The 18,020-nt window shown below is 35.8% G+C and overlaps 1 long non-coding RNA gene and 1 pseudogene across 1 annotated transcript; one reads left to right on the forward strand and one right to left on the reverse strand.

The window, feature by feature from the left end:
* Window positions 1–4,147: 4,147 nt before the first annotated feature.
* Window positions 4,148–5,267, reverse strand: LOC148699165 (rust resistance kinase Lr10 pseudogene; annotated as a pseudogene).
* A 6,372-nt stretch (window positions 5,268–11,639) lies between these two features.
* On the forward strand, window positions 11,640–13,177 carry LOC148699166 (uncharacterized). The gene is made up of 2 exons (XR_015964597.1): window positions 11,640–11,750; window positions 12,734–13,177. It is a non-coding gene; the product is annotated as an uncharacterized LOC148699166 (long non-coding RNA).
* The last annotated feature ends 4,843 nt before the right edge of the window (window positions 13,178–18,020 follow it).

The following is an 18,020-nucleotide window of genomic DNA, read 5'->3' on the forward strand; positions in this document are numbered from 1 at the left end:
ATTATGTACTTTAAACTTTTTACATTTAAAAAGAAAAATATTCTTACAATGAGTGCACAATTAGATTTTTAGATTGCCAATAATAGTTTCTTTTTGTTGTGACATATGTTCTAATACATATTATGATTGTATAAATCCTAAGTGGAGATAGATTATAAATGCTTTGGGATCTAGAAGATCTTTCCTAATAGACTTTGTATTACTTAGAGAGCAAGTTTTTCTCCTCCTTATTACTATAAATAAATGCACAAGGACTGGGGAATTAACACACAATTCCTCAAGTCTGTTCTCCACTTTCTTTCTCTCCATGCCGCACCCCTCAGTTAAATATAGGCCATAACACATTATCAGCATGCTTTTCACACTTTGCTAAAGAGAATTTATTCATTTTCAATCAAGGGAGTATTACATTTCAATTCTTTTTAATTCATTAAATTTTGATTTTTCTTCAATTCATATACTTTTATTGATTCAATTTATTTTTCTTATGTTCAACATGATACAAGCTTTGGATATGGAAAGCCGAAATTGAAGAATTAATTTTCTGCATTAAACCAATTCACCAATATCATCACGCAATCAGGTTCTTCTAAAACAACGGTTTTTATCTTGATATTTTAGATTCTCTATAAATTGTGTGTGCATTATACCCATTATTTTAAATTATGTGAATTGATATTGCATGACATTATATATAGATCAACATTAAACTATATATGCATATAATTGAATTGAATAAAACTTTGACAAAATTTAGGGTTTCGTGACCTCAACCAACGAGCTGTAGGCTTTGAGCTGCGCCGTTATGTGAGACATGAAGCTGTGATGCACTGGAGCATAGCTCTGCTGCTTTGAGAACCCAAGGAAAACGACGTCGTTTGACATCATCCTCAACCCAGAAAACCTAGCCTCGCCGGAAGCCAAGCCCACAGCTTTGCCGTTCTTTTTCTGGACATCACGACCTGCAGTTGTGTCATTTTTGGGTTTTGCACCGTAGTCTTCGACGACATCCCTTGAATTTCCCATTAAAATTCATCGAAATAAAAAATTTCCTGAATTGAATTCCCTAGGTTCTACCTTTTTCCGACGTTGAGGATTCTCCTTCGTCGTTGAGACTGGTTCTTCGATGAACCACCATGCATCGCACCAAGACTCCGTCGCCAGAAATGATGGCTCCGGATTTCTTCCTCGGTGAACCCACACAACATGGCTAGGATTCTTGATTGGACCAAACTTACGATCCTTTGGGCTTGGATCACCTCGGCCTGTAGTAGGGCTTGCACTCGCGTCCTGCTACGCATTCCTCAGCTCGGTTGGGCTCTACTATTCCTATGTCCACCCATAGGAGAACCCAGTCCGCGTGATTGTTAAGGATCCCTTGCACCTCACTACACTTGATCAGCGCCCCTACATGGGCTCTTGTTGATTCGAGCCTCTAGCTCCATTTATTTTTGGTGTGTTTAGGCCTGGCCTCATCGGCCCGAACCAACCCTAGCCCAATTTTTGGGTTTTGGGCTCTCCGGTTCAATTCTTTTAAAAAGCCCATTAGGGCTTTGTTCCATCTTGGGCCACCAATTATATTGCCTATTTTTTTAGGCTTTATGGGTTTTAAATTTTTCACCCAACTTTTAATTTTGGCCCGAAGTCTAAATAATTAAATTATAAATTCTATACATATTTGCATATTTTTATTGTTGCATATTTTTGTATATATTGCATTTGTTTGCAGGTATTATGAACTTGACGTTCATACTTCCGAACCTGAAGTTTCGCAAAAGTGCCATAGAAACCTGAAGTTTCTTAACGCACAACACTCATGTTGAGATCCGCAATTCTCCATGCTTAAATCCATTTAAACCAAACCATGTCTTAGAACATGAATGTTCTAACTTTGATATTTATGGAAATTTTATTTCCTAAAACACAAATCACATTTTTGTTTCCGCCATTCAGCTTATTGTCGAACCTTAACAAGTTTGATTTCACTGATTTGGAAGTTTCGAATAAGAAACTACTTTATATGGATACAAGACGTGACACCTCGCTTGACTATGACTAGTCGCGAAATCATTGTAGCCAATTATGGTATGGAAGAGCTGAATAAGCCCTTGCCATGACGCATATCAAATGGGAGTACCTCACTGACAAGGACTCCATAGCTCTTTGACTCACTATGGACTGTTTCAAATCATGCAAAGATGAATTCTTGCCAAGAGCAAAATATGATTGAAACCATTACGTCTATGAATGGGTACAATTCTAAAGATTGAAACCATTGTGTCTATGAATAGGTACAATTCTAAAGTTTATATCCAATCAAATTTTAACTGTAAGAAAATCTTTCTCATCTTTGTATATCTAAATTGCTCCTGAAGTAGCAGTATAGAGAGCAGAAGTTACCAAATTCTCATATCTGATTACTACCACACTTATGAGAGAAAGGTACCCCAGCAATTCAGTTGGGAGTTACCGAACGGTGTAGACCTAGTTTCGACCGGAGTCTACCGAATGCTGATGCCCTGCTTCGGCAGGGATGCACCAAAGGGCATGCTCTACTTCGGTAGAGGTGCACCGAACGATATTGCTTTGCTTCGGCAGAGAACTACTGAATAGACCCCTCCAACTTCAGCTGGAGCCTACCGAACCTAAATCTGGGTCTATCTCTCTCTCACAATCCCATTTTCAAGTTTGTTTTACAACATATGGTAGAATTAAGCCTGCCAAGAGGTGGTATCACAGCCGAAGCATGATCCTTAACACCTAAAACTTCAAGAATAAGGGGTAGTATTCCCAAACCTCAACCCTACAGAATCTAATTCAATTTTGATGAAATAGATCATTATTTATGCACTTGTATGTGCCTCTACCAATGTCGTTGAGGAGTACCATTACCGTAGTCAATATGTGAGACTAATTTTGTTCCACCTAACAAATTTGGAAGAGAGAAATTTGACATGGAAGGCCTATTGGCCGACCCCCTTGTATATTTGTTTACTTTGTGAACAATTTATTTTGTTCTCGGATTTAAGATTGGTGTTTGGATGTCACTATTATTCTCGAATAAGAGTTAGTTAACGAAAATTACCACATATGACTACAATTAACTCATGCTTAGGTATGTTTTTTGGGGAAGTAGTTGTTTGGTTCTATGCTAACTTCATACCTAATCATCCCTTGACAACCTTTCAGGCTTATCCAACCTGATTGTGGGGCATTACATTGCCTTATATTGTCCAATGGTACTAAATTTACCATAAAGGGAAGCCTTATACTTACTCATTCCGGAAGAACGCCTTTTGAGCTTTAAGGATATTTGAGAACATTATTACCATATTGAAACCAATGTAGAAAATGGAGTAAAATTCTTTCGCATATTACCATATTGCACTTCCTACGAATACAGTCAGAAGCATATTCTAGAGAAGATGGAACGCTTAACGAGTGGATTACACCCATTCAGACCCACTATGTGGCCGGCCAGAAGCTCGCGATTCCAAAAGAATTTTCACTATGGATGTACATTTGGGATATCTAGAATGATCCGTGATGTGCCTTTTTGGGCATCCTCTTACCTGAAGTAAAGATATCATACCTAGAAGCGTATCATGTCTTAGCACCCTCCATCTTTTCTACAAAGGATTCAAAATGGACATTTGTGGACTGATTCAACAACCCTGCGGACCATTTATATACTTTATGGTATTGGTTGATGCTTCAACACGTTGATCACACGTGTGGTCTCCACAAGCTGCATCCTCCACATGGATCGGTAATCCTCATGTCATGCACCAACTTTTCTCCAAAATGTGACTCCATAATTAGTTCATTTTATTTCATATTGATTAGATTGAGTTCAATTACAATGTATATCGTAAGAGGTTTGGGGTAAAACTCAAATATCATATTCTTCATCATCAATGTCTTGTCCATTTATTTGGGGTGAAACCCAGAGATAGATCGACAAGCCTGCGATGAAGAAAAAGCTCATGAAGCTCATGAAAGGTAGGCCATGGCAATCCGTGCAAATGGGCCGATGAGAAGAACAAAAATAAGACAACCTTTGAATGCTTGATAAGCAAGTCAGTCTACTATAGAGGACCACGTTCATCAATATAAACCTCGAACAATAGTTCACCAATTAAATCTCTTTTTAAGGTAAGAATTTATAATACATTATTTCACTTTTATAACTAAGAACTTGATCATCACCTAGCTGACAAAGAACATGTTAGCTCTACGTTAGAACATATTGGGTCTTGAATATCATCCACAGCCACAGGAGTCTCTTATGGGCATAGAGAAGGCCTGGGGGGCATTTGCAGACATTCAACATCTTCTCCAAGCAGCTCGATGACTTTGTGCATTGAAGGACGATCGGTTGGTTTTATTTGAATGTACCACAATGCGGTTATAACCATCTTTCCGATTACATTGTTTTCCTCCTCTGTTACATTGTCCATCTCCAAGTTATTTCCCACATTATACTGATCGTGTACCCATAGTGGGAAGTAGATTTGGCTTGAATGCTCTACCGTTGTATTCAAATTCTTCCTTCCGCTTGCCATTTCCATCAACAATATTCCGAAACTATAGACATCGACCTTGTGCGAGGTGCCTCCAATATTTTTGTAGAACAATTCAGGAGCAATATCTCCCATTGTCCCCCTCGCTGCCGTCAACGTGACAATGCTATTATCCACAGGATACAACTTTGCTAGCCCAAAGTCGGAAACCTTTGCTTTGAAGTTCTCATCAAGAAGAATATTATGAGGCTTGATATCGAAATGGAGAATTTGCACTGCGCAACCTTGATGTAGATACTCAATCCCTTGAGCCACTCCAAGAGAAATCTCATACAATTTGTTGTAGACAAAGGGATACTTCCTTCTTTGGATAAATGTATTTATCAAGAGAGCCATTAGCCATGAACTCCTATACTAGAGCACGCTTTGATCCCTCAACACAATAACCAACGAGTCGCACCACATTGACATGGTGAATCCTTCCAATGGTAGCTATTTCACTAATGAAATCTTGGCCATTGGCTTTGGGTTTGCCCAGAACTTTAATTGCTACAAAACGGCCGCTGCGTAACTTTCCTTTAAATACTGAGCCATAGCCTCCTTCGCCCAACTTATCCTTAAACTTGTGAGTCATCTTCTTAATGTCTGAGTAAGAGTACCTTATAGGCATGAAGTTCTTATCGCATTGCAGAAAGTCTTCTATTGTACAATACATTGACAAATGTCTTCTTCGCCATTTATAGTCTTGCTGGAAAAAATAAGCCTGCAAAAAAATATATCACCGAAAGAATCATAAGAAAAGAAACTTATATGTTTCTAAATTACATTTTACTTTGTTTCATTCATGACAAGTTGGAATCTACACACACACACACACATATACAACAAATAATTCAAGCTTTTCTTACCGATGCCGATCAGTATATCCCATCCACGCACTGCAACAAAATAGCAAAGAGTAAAAGCCAATTATATCAACGGCTATAAGTTTAAAAAGTGAATAAAAATCAACGACTTGACTACATAAATGCAAGAAATACAAGCTTTGTCTTACCGATGGAATGGAATGGAAACCATCGAGGAAAGTTTCCTGCAATAAATACCATACAAAATTCAGCAACGACAAAACACTAGACTACATAGACAGAAGTTAGCATTTGGAGAGACAGTCCTTGCCATGTTTACTCAGAGTATCACCTACAGTGACAAAAGTGAAAAAATATACACAACATTAGCAATACAACAACGAGTCTTCGTTAGTGTTAAATCATCAAGTTTTGAAACATATCTTTTCAGCGAGTCCTACAATTACGCTTTTGGTATATAACCAACAAGTGAATGCCAAATTTCTGAGATGATTTAGTTTACTGCCTGCCATGTTTACTTATAGGGTAATTATTCACAACCTCAATCTTGGGCCACACAACAAATTTTTACTTCATGTTTTTTAACATAGCAATACCATACACTAACTTACGTATCCATTGCAACGTTAGACCTCCATCTCCTTATCCATCAATTTTTCTGTTAACTGCTCGCGTAAAAGACGCAAGACCCACTCTCTCGCCCAACTGAATTGAAAAATTAATTAAATATTAATAAATTAAGAATTTCGAAAACCTTCGCACACTGCTACACGCTAGTGTGTGAGACTACTCAAAAACCTTAATTTCTTACTATTTAATTTCTCAAGTCAATTGGGCGAGGGAGTGCTAGCAACTGCAAGGTTAACATTTAATAGACAAATAAATGATAAGAATACATAAGTCTAATACTGCAACAAATTTATAAGTTGATATACGATGTTGCAATATTAAAAAAATAAGGTACGAGTTTGTTATGTGATATAATTTACTCTTACTTATAATTTGTTAGAAGAGGATACATGTAACATCCCACATCGCCTAGAGGAGTGGATCATATAAGCCTTCTATATATATTCTCATCTCTACCTAGTACGAGACCTTTTGGAAGCTCACTGGCTTCGGAGTTCCAATCCTACTTGAATTAAGACTAAAAAACAATAATTGATATCATGTATTATTGTTTTTAATTTCTTTTTTTTACAATTAAATTGAATAAATTAATAGAGTGTCAAAAGATTTATTTATTTTCAGCTACTCAAAGGAGTGTCAAAAGACAACAATAAGAAGAAGAAAAATCATTTTCCGTTGAACAAATCAACCATTTATTTATTTAAAAGAATGTGGATGTTGATTGATGCATCTAAATACGAAGAACGATCTTGCAGGGAGACATTCATTAGAAGCCAGAAAAAAAAAGTTGAAATAATTTAGGAAAAAGCATGAACACCTCATTAAGCGGGACTCATTGACACGATACTTATTAGGCGAGGGTGGTGCTATAGCCTTCTCAATTTTCGGCTTTTAGATTAAATAATTTGAAAAAAATTAAATGATATAAATAAATTAATAAGAAATGTGAAGGTAAAAATGAGAGTGTGGATAGTACTATCTAACTAATATTTTTGTGTTTACTTTCAAGTCTTTAGAGGAATGAGAGTGCAAGTTCGTAAAGCGAATAAGGGATGAAATTTTTAGGAGAAAAGTTTTATTCGCGTGTTTACTTTTAACTCTTTAGGGGAATGATAGCACAAGTTCGCAATTGGAATAAGGGATGAAAATTTTAGGAGAAAAGTCATATTATTGTGTTTACTTTCCAAGTCTTTTGAGGGAATGAGAGTGGACGTTCGCAATTGGAATAAGGGATGAAATTTTTAGGTGAAAAGTCATATTCTTGTGTTTACCTTCAAGTCTTTAGAGAATGAGAGTGCAAGTTCTCGGAATAAGGGAGAAAATTTTAGGTGAAAAGTCATATTCCTATGTTTACTTTCAACCCGTCTCTAGGGGAATGAGAGTGCAAGTTCGTATTGGAATAAGAGATAAAAATTTTGGAGAAAAATCATATTCTTGTGTTTACTTTCAAGTCTTTAGAAGAATGAGAGTGCAAGTTTGCAATGGGAATACGGGATGAAATTTTTAGGTGAAAAGTCATTTTCTTGTATTTACTTTCAAGTTTTTAGGGGAATGAGTGTACAAGTTCGTAAATGAAAAAGGATGAAATTTTTAGGAGAAAAGCTTATTCTTGTGTTTACTTTGAAGTCGTGAAGGGAAAGGGAGTGCAAGTTCCCAGTTGAAATAAGGGATGAAATTTTTAGGGGAAAAGTCATATTCTTGTGTTTATTTTCAAGTTTTCGAAGAAATGAGTGCAAGTTCGCAATTAGAATAAGGGATGAAAATTCTACATAAGTCAACTTTCTAAGTGGTGGGACTCCAATTGATGTTAATTAGTAATCTAATCATTGGCTGTGAGCTAGAGGGTAAAGCACCCTCCGTGAAGCTGCGTTATTGAAAAATATCCAAGAGGAAAAGTCATGCTAAGTTAAAGCCAGGCCCATGATGTCGGGCAGTCGGTCAATGGCAGGACTGACTTGTGTAATAACAGAAACTGGCTTACATGTAACGGTACGATGTTACGATGATAACTAATGATACAATGTTACATGGATAAAAATTTACACAAAACATTACATTATTTATCCTTAATTACAAAGGAAAACACTTCATCGTGTCCCGGATTTCATGTGAATTAGAATAAAAGTCCAGAAATGCAGAAAGTTGCTCCTCTCGATTTGAGCAATTATCATGAGAATATTAGTGACTGTACTCTGATTTTGTATCTTGCTGGCAAGACAACATATATCTGCAAAAGATTGGCTACAGGTGGCGGAATCCTGGGTTCTTTGTTTCTTGTTCTACTGGCAACTGTAGCATGTCGGGTATATGGCGCTCATGGAAAAAGAAAAGGAGAATGAATTAAGAATTGAAAGATTCTTGGAAGATTACAAAGCAATCAACCCAAGCAGGTAAAAAGGATTACAAATCAATTCAAGGTGTTGGTGTCAAAACTCGAATAGAGCCTGACAAGGTTCAACACATGGTTTGCTCTAGGTGTTGCTTTTGGTTTCGTTGATGGCTCAAGAGAAAGAGAAAATAGGCGTGACACTAGACAATTGGTGTTTATTTAGGAATAAGGTGGGTTTGCGCTTAAATCTAACTTAACCAAAACGAGGATACACATAGTGAGATTCTGGTTTGATAACTTATGCTTCGATTGAACGAGGACTTGGAATCCATTGTAAAAAGTGTGTTTGCCTAAGTTTGTAAGTGGAAATAAAATATTAATTAAAGCAAAAAACTGAGTGTAACCATTTCATGATTGAGTCAAGACTATAAATGTTCATAAAAGGAAATCATGGGTTGATAAGCCGATTTACATAACTGAAACTTAAGAGCTCGTTTGGATGTACTTTTAAAATGACTGAAAGCGTTTTTGGTGAAAATATTTTTGAAAACAATCCTTAGTAAAAATACTAGTAAATCCTAGAAAAGCACTTAAAGTGCTTCATGGAAGAAGCACATAACTGATGTTTCTTCTAGAAAACACTTAAAAGTGCTTTTAGAACCCAAAAATATTTTCTCTAAAATCACTTTCAGTCATTTAAAAAGCACAATCAAACGAGCCTTAAATCAATTTAGAAATGTAAAGAAAACAAAATAATTCTAACAAGATTCATAATCATAACCATTCTAGCACATCATGATCTACAAGTAATAATCTTCCATCCTAAAATGCCATATAACGAAGGGAAGGATAAATGCTAATCATCCTAAAACTTAATTATTATATCTCCCAGTTTAAGGCGTCATATTTAACAAGAGAATTATTATTAGTACTCTAAAAATTTAATTATGCACTTTAAACTTTTTATATTAAAAAGAAAAATATTCTTGCAATGAGTGCAGAATTAGATTTTTAGAGTATCAATAATAGTTTCTTTGAACATTTGATGAGCATAATTGTTCTTAACACTTCAAAATAGTTATTTTTCATTCAATTTCTAAATTATTTTTCGAGAAAATTGTAGCAATGGTTCCTTAACTTTAACCCAATTAGAGCAATTGTTCTTCAACTAAAAATTCATGAACATTGGTCCCTTAACTCATCAAAATGTGCAGCTATAGTACTTTTCGTCAACTCCATCAGAATTAAGTCAAAATAACTCATGTTGGAAGAACCATTGCTACAAGTGAGTTAAATTTTAGGGACCGTGTTGCTCCAATTGGTTAAAGTGGAGGGACCACTTCTCAAATTGGGTTAAAATTAAGGGACTATTGCTACAATTTTTTTCATTTGGTTTTCTATATTTACCTCTTGATTCAGTCTCATGTGCGTGGCACGTGACTTATTTTGACGAAAGTTTTAATGGAGTTGATGCAAAGGACCATAGCTACCCATTTTGATGAATTAAGGGACCAATGGTCATGAATTTTTAGTTAAGGGACTATTGTTCTGGTTGAGTTAAAATAAAGGGACCATTACTACAATTTTCTTTTATTTTTCAAAAATGACCATCGTTCGTCCTCATCCTTAAACATTATAATCAACGACTGATGATTGTTCACAACGAGTAAACAGCCGACAATCATTAATATTCACTTTCACGACATTATTTTTCAAAAATGACAATCATCCGTCTTCATCCTCAAACATTATAATCAACGATGGATAATTGTTCGTGACAAGTAAACACTAGAGAGTCATCAACATTCACTTTCACGACATTATCTTTCAAAAATGACAATCATCTGTCTTCATCCTCAAACATTATTATCGACGACTTATAATCGTTTGCGACAAGTAAATAGCAGAAGAGTTTTTAACATTCACTTTCACGACGTGTCTTGAAAGTTGCAACTAACTTGCAATCTCCAACCAAAATGCTACTACATTACCAATTAAAAAGACGGTTGTCGCTACGGGATGACGAAATGAATTTTGGAATTTATTAACATTCTCCAAAAAAAGGTAATTTTAATAATCCGCAAGTACTGAAACCATTAAAAGAATGCCCAATAACTTATTTGGCACTGTACAAGGTATTTAAAATACGGAAAAGAAATATAATTCAAGCAATATTTCCAAAGAATGTGCAAGTGCCCAAAGACACAAAGTTCACGTGATCCACCGCCACACATCAGGACACACCCAAATCTCGTGCCCTTGATCTACCCAAGTCCACGCTCTCAGCACGTGCCACAACTCACGCCCAAACCGTGAGACGCACATGTGTTCCGCGTGGTTTCACTCGCTCACTTAACACACATACTGCACCCCCACACGCCTCGTTCGTGCCAGCAAATTCCCCCAAACACGCTCGCACCTCGCACGCGTGGCAATCCCCCGAGCGTGAGCGCCCCCTCCTCGCATGCTCGCACGCTTCTCCTTCCCCATCCCTCTCCCGCCCGACCCGAGCCGCCCGTCTCCGACCCCCTCCCTCCGTCTTCCCCTTTGGAGCCCCGCCCTACTCCTCGTGAGACGACGCCGAACTATTTTTTTCGGTCCGCCGGAAAATTCGGGCACGGATTCCGGTGAAGCAGCTAGGGCTTCTGAAAGGGGGAAGAGAAGATGGATCGGGTAGAAAATGGGACTGGGAGCTCTGAGTGAGGGCGATGAGGTGGAATTCGAGGAGAAAATGGAGAATTCCGGCCAAGGTGGAGTCAAATGCTAGAATTCGGCCGTCCCCGCTGGTTTTAGAAGGTAATTCAGTTCACTACATGGAAAAGTTTTACTTTTTGGTCATGTTTGGCTTCTGAGAAAATTTAAAAGCTTTCTCGTTTGTGACTTGTGTGGAAAGTAATAGAGAATAAGCGCCTTGTTTGGCTGCTGAGAAAATTTGAGCAGAAGTCAACCTCATTAGAGCCAAATAGGTGTAAACAGTCAATTTAGTAGGATCTGTGTCTCTGTAATTTTGAACTGTACTGAGATATGTCTAATTTTCGGAGTTTCGATTTTTAACAGAAAATTGAGCAGGACCGTATCTGCGTTGTTGAGAAAAATCTACTCCTTCAAGTGGTTATGTGGGAAATTAAGCAGTGATGGTTTCTACATTCATGATAGAAGGATCAAGTAGCTAAGATAATCAGGAGGTTTAAAGCGTAGGATAAACGAATAAGGAGATTATGGAAACGGGTCTTCTGAAGTTAATCACAAGTGAAGAAGATGATGATGAAGTCGGTTGGTGTTGAAGGTGTTATGGTTGATTGCTGGTGGGGAATTGTAGAGGCACACAGTCCGCAGGTATATAATTGGAGTAGCTACAAGAAACTATTCCAAATTGTGCGCGTTCTTAACCTTAAGTTACAGGTGAGTGGTATATACTTATACTAGCATTTTCTTTTTTCTCTTTGCTTGTGTATTACAATTTTTCTCTTCATCGTTTGTTTCTTATTTCCTTTCGGTAGTCATGTCAATTACAGTGCCGAATTTCAGATTTTCAGTTTTTACAGATGTTAACCTGCACTAATCTGATAATTTCGGTTTTAGAACTGATAATGTTAAGTATCCTTGTACAATGAATGATTCTGGAAGTATAACGTTTGTCTCCGACATGATGCACTTTTGTTGCTGTAGGACATAAATCTGTTACTTAAATAGATTAAACCGCTTTGTGAAGTTAAACTTGGGAATCAAATTTCATCATACTGTTGATCCTTAAGGTTGTAAACATATACTGTTTAACATGGCTAAAAAAATGGTCTTGGAAACTTATTTGACCTTTGTTGATACGTGACGTATTTTTTCATTTTTAGAGTTAAATTTTGTCAGTCAAAATACATGTTCTGAAACAGTTGAGAAGGCTTTGATTTGGACAGATAATCATTCAGGGTGATTTGTACCAAACTTTCCTTTCTTAATTGGTTGTCTTCAGTTAATGACTGGCTATTGTCTTTTTTATTTTTTATTTTTTATTTTTTTTTAACAAACGATATTATCTATACACTAAGGGGGAGGGGTGAGCTTGGCCTCACAATAGGCTAGCAATTATATGATTCAAACTCGCTTTTGGTGAGAATCAAACGTAAGACCTCTCATTTACAAGTGAAGAGGAATACTATTTGATAGTAATATAAAGTGACTGACTTGCTATTGTCTTAGGTAAGGGGCATAATAGTCTGGAGTAGATTGCTGAAAAGTAATGCACTGCTAGCTTTTCCTTTTGTAAATTAGTTTGCGATACTATCAGTTAAAACTCATTTTAAATAAGAGAAAGATTTTCTGCTTTACATTTTTCCTTTGAATATGCATTTTGGATATGGTGTGCATTGTCTTACTCTGTATTGCTGTAGGTTGTGATGTCATTCCACTTCCTCACTGGGTGACAGAAATTGGCCAAAAGAATCCTGATTTATATTTTACTAATAAAGAACAAACAACACCCCACTTGTAAGTGATTCCAGATCAGCTCAACAACGATGGTTGTTTGTGTGGTTGCAAATGTTGATGGAGGCTAAATTGCACAAATCATTAGTGCGCGAAGTGGGTTATATGTCAATGTTACTCGTGTGCACGGGTAACACAGACATATGACCCGCACCGTATGAATGATTCGTGTAATTTGACTAATTTTCAATTAGAGATGGGGACGATTGATTGCACCGCATGAATGATTCGTGCAATTTGACTAATTTTCAATTAGAGATGGGGACGAGTGATTGTATTGGCATTGTATGATCGATAATGTTGTTCAATGCAATTAATATATCATTTTTAAATGGTGGGGAATTCAATGACGCGAAACTTTAGAATAATAAAAAATTATATGACTTTTCAAGTCTTTTGGAGGAACAAGAGTTGCAGGTTTATAGTTTGAATAATGAAATTTCCACACAATTAAGACAGAAGTCTCACTTTCTAATTGATAGATCTTTTTGGCGTTTGACTTGTGACACATGACATTTTATTACAGTTTAAAAAAGTATAAGGGGGATTTGAGTGCGTGTACCACATGGATAGGTGATCTTCATGTCAAGCACCAAATTTTGTCCAAATGTGACTCCATAATTAGTTCATTTTGTTTCATATTGATCAAACTAGGTTCAATTACAATGTATATCATAAGAGGTTTGGGGTGAAGTCCAAATATCATATTCTTCTTCATCAAGACATCAATGCCTTGTCTATTGGGGCGAAGCCAAAAAGTAGATGGACAAGACTGATGAAGAAGCTCATTAAGCTCGTGAAAGGTAGGCCATGGCAATCCGTGCAAATGGGTAGATGAGAAGAACAAAAATAAGAAAACCTTTAACTGCTTGATAAGCTAGTCAGTCTACTATGGAGGACCAGGTTCTTCAATATAAACCTCGAATAATAGTTCTTCACTAATTAAATCTCTTTTTAAAGTAAGAATTTATGATACATTATTTCACTTTTATAACTAAGAACTTGATCATCACCTAGCTGCCAAAGAACATGTTATCTCTACATTTGAACATATTGGGTCTTGAATGTCACCCACAACCACAGGAGTCTCTTGTGGGCATAGAGAAGGCCTGGGGGGCATTTGCAGGCATTCAACATCTCCTCCAAGCATCTCGATGACTTTGTGCATCGAAGGGCGATCGGTTGGAAAATTTTACTTTTTAAGTTATTAAAATTTTAACACATATATCATACAATTTGTATAATGACACGTGATGTATCATTCTGTGTACCGATCACACTAAAAAATCTCTCGTTCACAGTTGTTGATTGTCCGGATAAATATGACTTTCTTTTTTAACTCATTTAGTTTCGGCTTCAAACCCTCTTTCTCCTTAATTAGCAGTATTTTCTAAGTAATATTAGTAGTCAACTCACAAAAGAATAGCAATCACATGGCGATAAATACATAATCCAAATGACGGTGTACCCTGATTATCTTTTTCTTCGTTTTCACACCCTCCCACATGTCACATGTGTCTTTGTCTTGAGCTTTGACTACTTGAGGGAATTTGATAAACAGGATGTGCCTCAAATGAATCAGTCCCGAGCTGAAAGGGGTTTGGAATTTTGCCTTGCATGCATGGTGCCTTTCTTGGACCTTTTCGTCTTTGTCTTCGTCTTCATCCTCTGCTGTTCTGCTTTTCATTTGCTATATACTCTTGTCCCTTTGTTTTCTAGTTCCCTGTTCAGAGGAAGAAAACATATGACAACAACAATAAAAATCAAAACCCAGTCACGGGCTCGTATAGAAGGATTCTGTCTTGCTACTTTTATTAGCAAAATAATAATAATATTAATAACGACCCTATGTCCTATATTTTGAACTTTTGTTGAAGGAATATTATACACAAGAAAATAATAAAGAGATCATTTATTTAGACCACATGTCACCAACAAAAATTAAAATCGTTGAACAAGCACTTAAGTAATACTTCAATCATCAACATTAATGTTATGTGGTTTACAAAATATGCTTTAAGTAAATGATTTACCTAACATTACTTATACACATACAGAAGAGCGCTCAATACTCAAGTATTACCTAGTTAGTAGTTTAATATAGCATTGACAACTGATTTAGGTCAAATATTTTTATAATTTGAACCCACCTCTGGTCCAACATAAATAATAAATTAAAAAACACAGTAGCCGAATTTAAGAAAATAAATAAAACCAAAATTTATGAAAAATTTGATTAAAAGAACTTCAATGCAAAATTTATACTTTTATATTTGCTCATTTGTTATGCGAATATTTGTAAATTTGTGGGGTTTGAAAAATGAGAAAACGGATCTTGGGGACATGTTGGAATAATCCAACCTCGATCTTGGCAGATGTTTTGCGTAAGGAGTCCACCCCTACACGTAAACGATGGTCACTTAATTATTATAAGTAGAACGTCTCAAGTTCATCTCATATTGATGGTTAGCTCGATACCTTTTTAATGTTATATAATTATGTGACTTAATGTAAATTGCGTCCTTTGTACTGAATAATGGCAAATTGTACATAAAAAGAACTCATGTTCGTTATGGTGCCTTATGCAATGTGGGAGATTAATGGGTATTGTGGTTGTTAGTTAAGGTATCTAATAAATATTTCAAGCACGAAGATATATAGACTCAACAAACAAGAACACGACCAATGAACTATTCAAGTAATACAAAACAACTACTGAAACGCTACAAATGCATTATAAAATCACTAAATAAAGGACTTTCAAAATGATATTCTTCTAAGAATCATTTGAAAGACCGCTTGCATCTTGACATTTTAAAGTTCTTTTATCTTGTTGTTGTAGTGCAGTTCTAACTATTCTAACTTATGTTTCATGAAATTTAAAATTATCTTGACCAAAACATAGTGTAATTTTTTTCTTAAAACAAACGGATTTTCTACATTAAATTAATCTAAATAACAAGACAAGAGATTCGTACTTGAGTGCAAATGAGACAACATACTATTTTTTCACTTGGGGCTATTTGATAACCATTTTGTTTTCAGTTTTTATTTTCACTTTTTTGAAAATTGAAATCTTGCTTGGTTAACTACCTTTAGTTTTCCTACAAAAAAGTGAAAACTGAAGGTCAAATTTTGAAAACTCAAGATAGTAGTTCTAAGTTTTCAATTTTCATTTGAAAAATAAAACATGAAAATAATTACAAAACAAGATTTTAATTTTTAATTTTCAAAAAATGAAAATAAAAACTGTAAACGTAATAGTTATTAAATCACCCTTAGCTAACTTCAGGTTAGATGAAGAGATTGAATGCGAATGACAAAGTTATTAATGTGGGATAAGTTACAAAAGTAAAAGAGCCATCTCTATTACATTGGTTATTAAATGATCCTTATCTAACTTCGGTGAGGCTATCCTCGTCCGACTGCTCAATCGGGTATTGTAGGGCCCACGAGTAGCCTGACTAATTTGGTTGGGGTGGAGGCGGATTCATTTCCATCTAATCCATCAAGTTCGAGATCCTGATCGTTGAAATTTGATCAAACGGCTACAAATAGGGAACTCTTTTAAAAGCTATAATAACTGTAGCCGTTGGATCAAATTTCAATGGTCCGGATTATGTGGAAAGAGATCTGGAGAGGATCCCTTTCTGGGTGGAGAGAGTTTTTTCTAATTTTGGGGATTTAAATTGCCCAATTGTCCAAGAAAATTGGGATCTAGTGGACTTGCTCTTATAGGGTAGAAATGCACTCAGACAATTACTATTTTAGAAAGGCAATGATTATCTATTGCCCAAGAAATTGGGATGGAGTGGACTTGCTCTTATAGGATGAAGATGCACTCAAGCAATTACTATTCACAAATGCAATAACTTCCTATTGCCCAATTAATTGGGAAATTATTGCCTTATAGGGTGGAGTTGCTCTTATGGCTTCAATGTGCATATCGTTATTCTAATTTGAAACTTCTCCGTGACGTCGAGTTTTTGCATCAACATTATGAGAAATATTCCAGTGTACATAAAACACAGTCCAGTACACTAAGTGTTATAATATAATTGATTAGAAATATTTTTTCAAGTCTCAAATTAATTATATTATTACACTTGGTGTACGAACCGTGTGTTCTGCAGATGAAAATTTTCTACAACACCACATACAATGGAACTTAATAATTGCCTTGCGCAAGGCCCACACCTGTAAGCTTCTATAGTTCTTTTTAATATTTTATTTTTTTTAATTTTAATTTTGATTATATAGGGTGACACTAACTTCAAAAAGAAGATAGTAGGAAGGCCCATTTAGATGACTCGACAAGTTTTGATTCAATTTTAGATCATCAAATTCCAAACCCATTTGGTTTGAGTTACTGGCAATGGACTATAAAGCAAGCTTTTGTGATCTCCTATTGGGCCTAGAATTATTCATTTGAATTTTACGAAGCCTAAATTTTAGGGAATCTTAACGAAAAATTTCCGGTACTGTTCACTTTAACGAAAAACCATATTTTTATATTAAAAAGTCAATTCAGGTACTATTTATTTTATCCTTTATTTTGTCCTTATTGTTAAAACTCAAAGTTTTGAAGCACTTTTCATTAGTTTTCTTTAAATTTTATTGTTCAAAATCGTTAGTCATAAAAGTGTGTGCTTTCAATTTCAATTTAAAATTAAAATTAAAATTAAGCATGAAATATCAATTCGTTATTAAATCAAACAACACCCTATCAACTAAGATAACATCGAAATTGACAATTTTTCGAAACTTCGAATATTCCAAGTATTCCCAAACTAGAAAGATTGTTTGACACCAAGACATTTTGGATTGGAAATCGGAATTCTTGTTTCAATTTGATCCGTCCGAAATCACCCAAGTCTAGCTGCTAACGAAATTAAAATTTTAGATGGGAACCTCCACGTAGATTGCAGCTGAAGATCAATTTTGATGGTTCGGTTATTAGCTCCAAGGCGTCCATTGGATTTGATATCAGACATAAAGTTGATATGCCTATTGTTGCTAGAGCAAGAAACCTGGAAGAGAATAACAGTTCTACAGCTGTGGCTTTAGCATTGAGGGATGCTCGTTGGTTGGCTAAAGGAAAGGGTTTCAAGAACGTTTGTGTGTAAGGTGATTGTAAACTAGTCATTGGTGCTATTACAAGCTTTTGCTCAACTCCTTGGCAACCGAGGAATA

Source organism: Pyrus communis, chromosome 1 (assembly GCF_041283825.1).
Source record: "Pyrus communis isolate YQ-2024b chromosome 1, ASM4128382v1, whole genome shotgun sequence".
NCBI classification, from domain to species: domain Eukaryota; kingdom Viridiplantae; phylum Streptophyta; class Magnoliopsida; order Rosales; family Rosaceae; genus Pyrus; species Pyrus communis.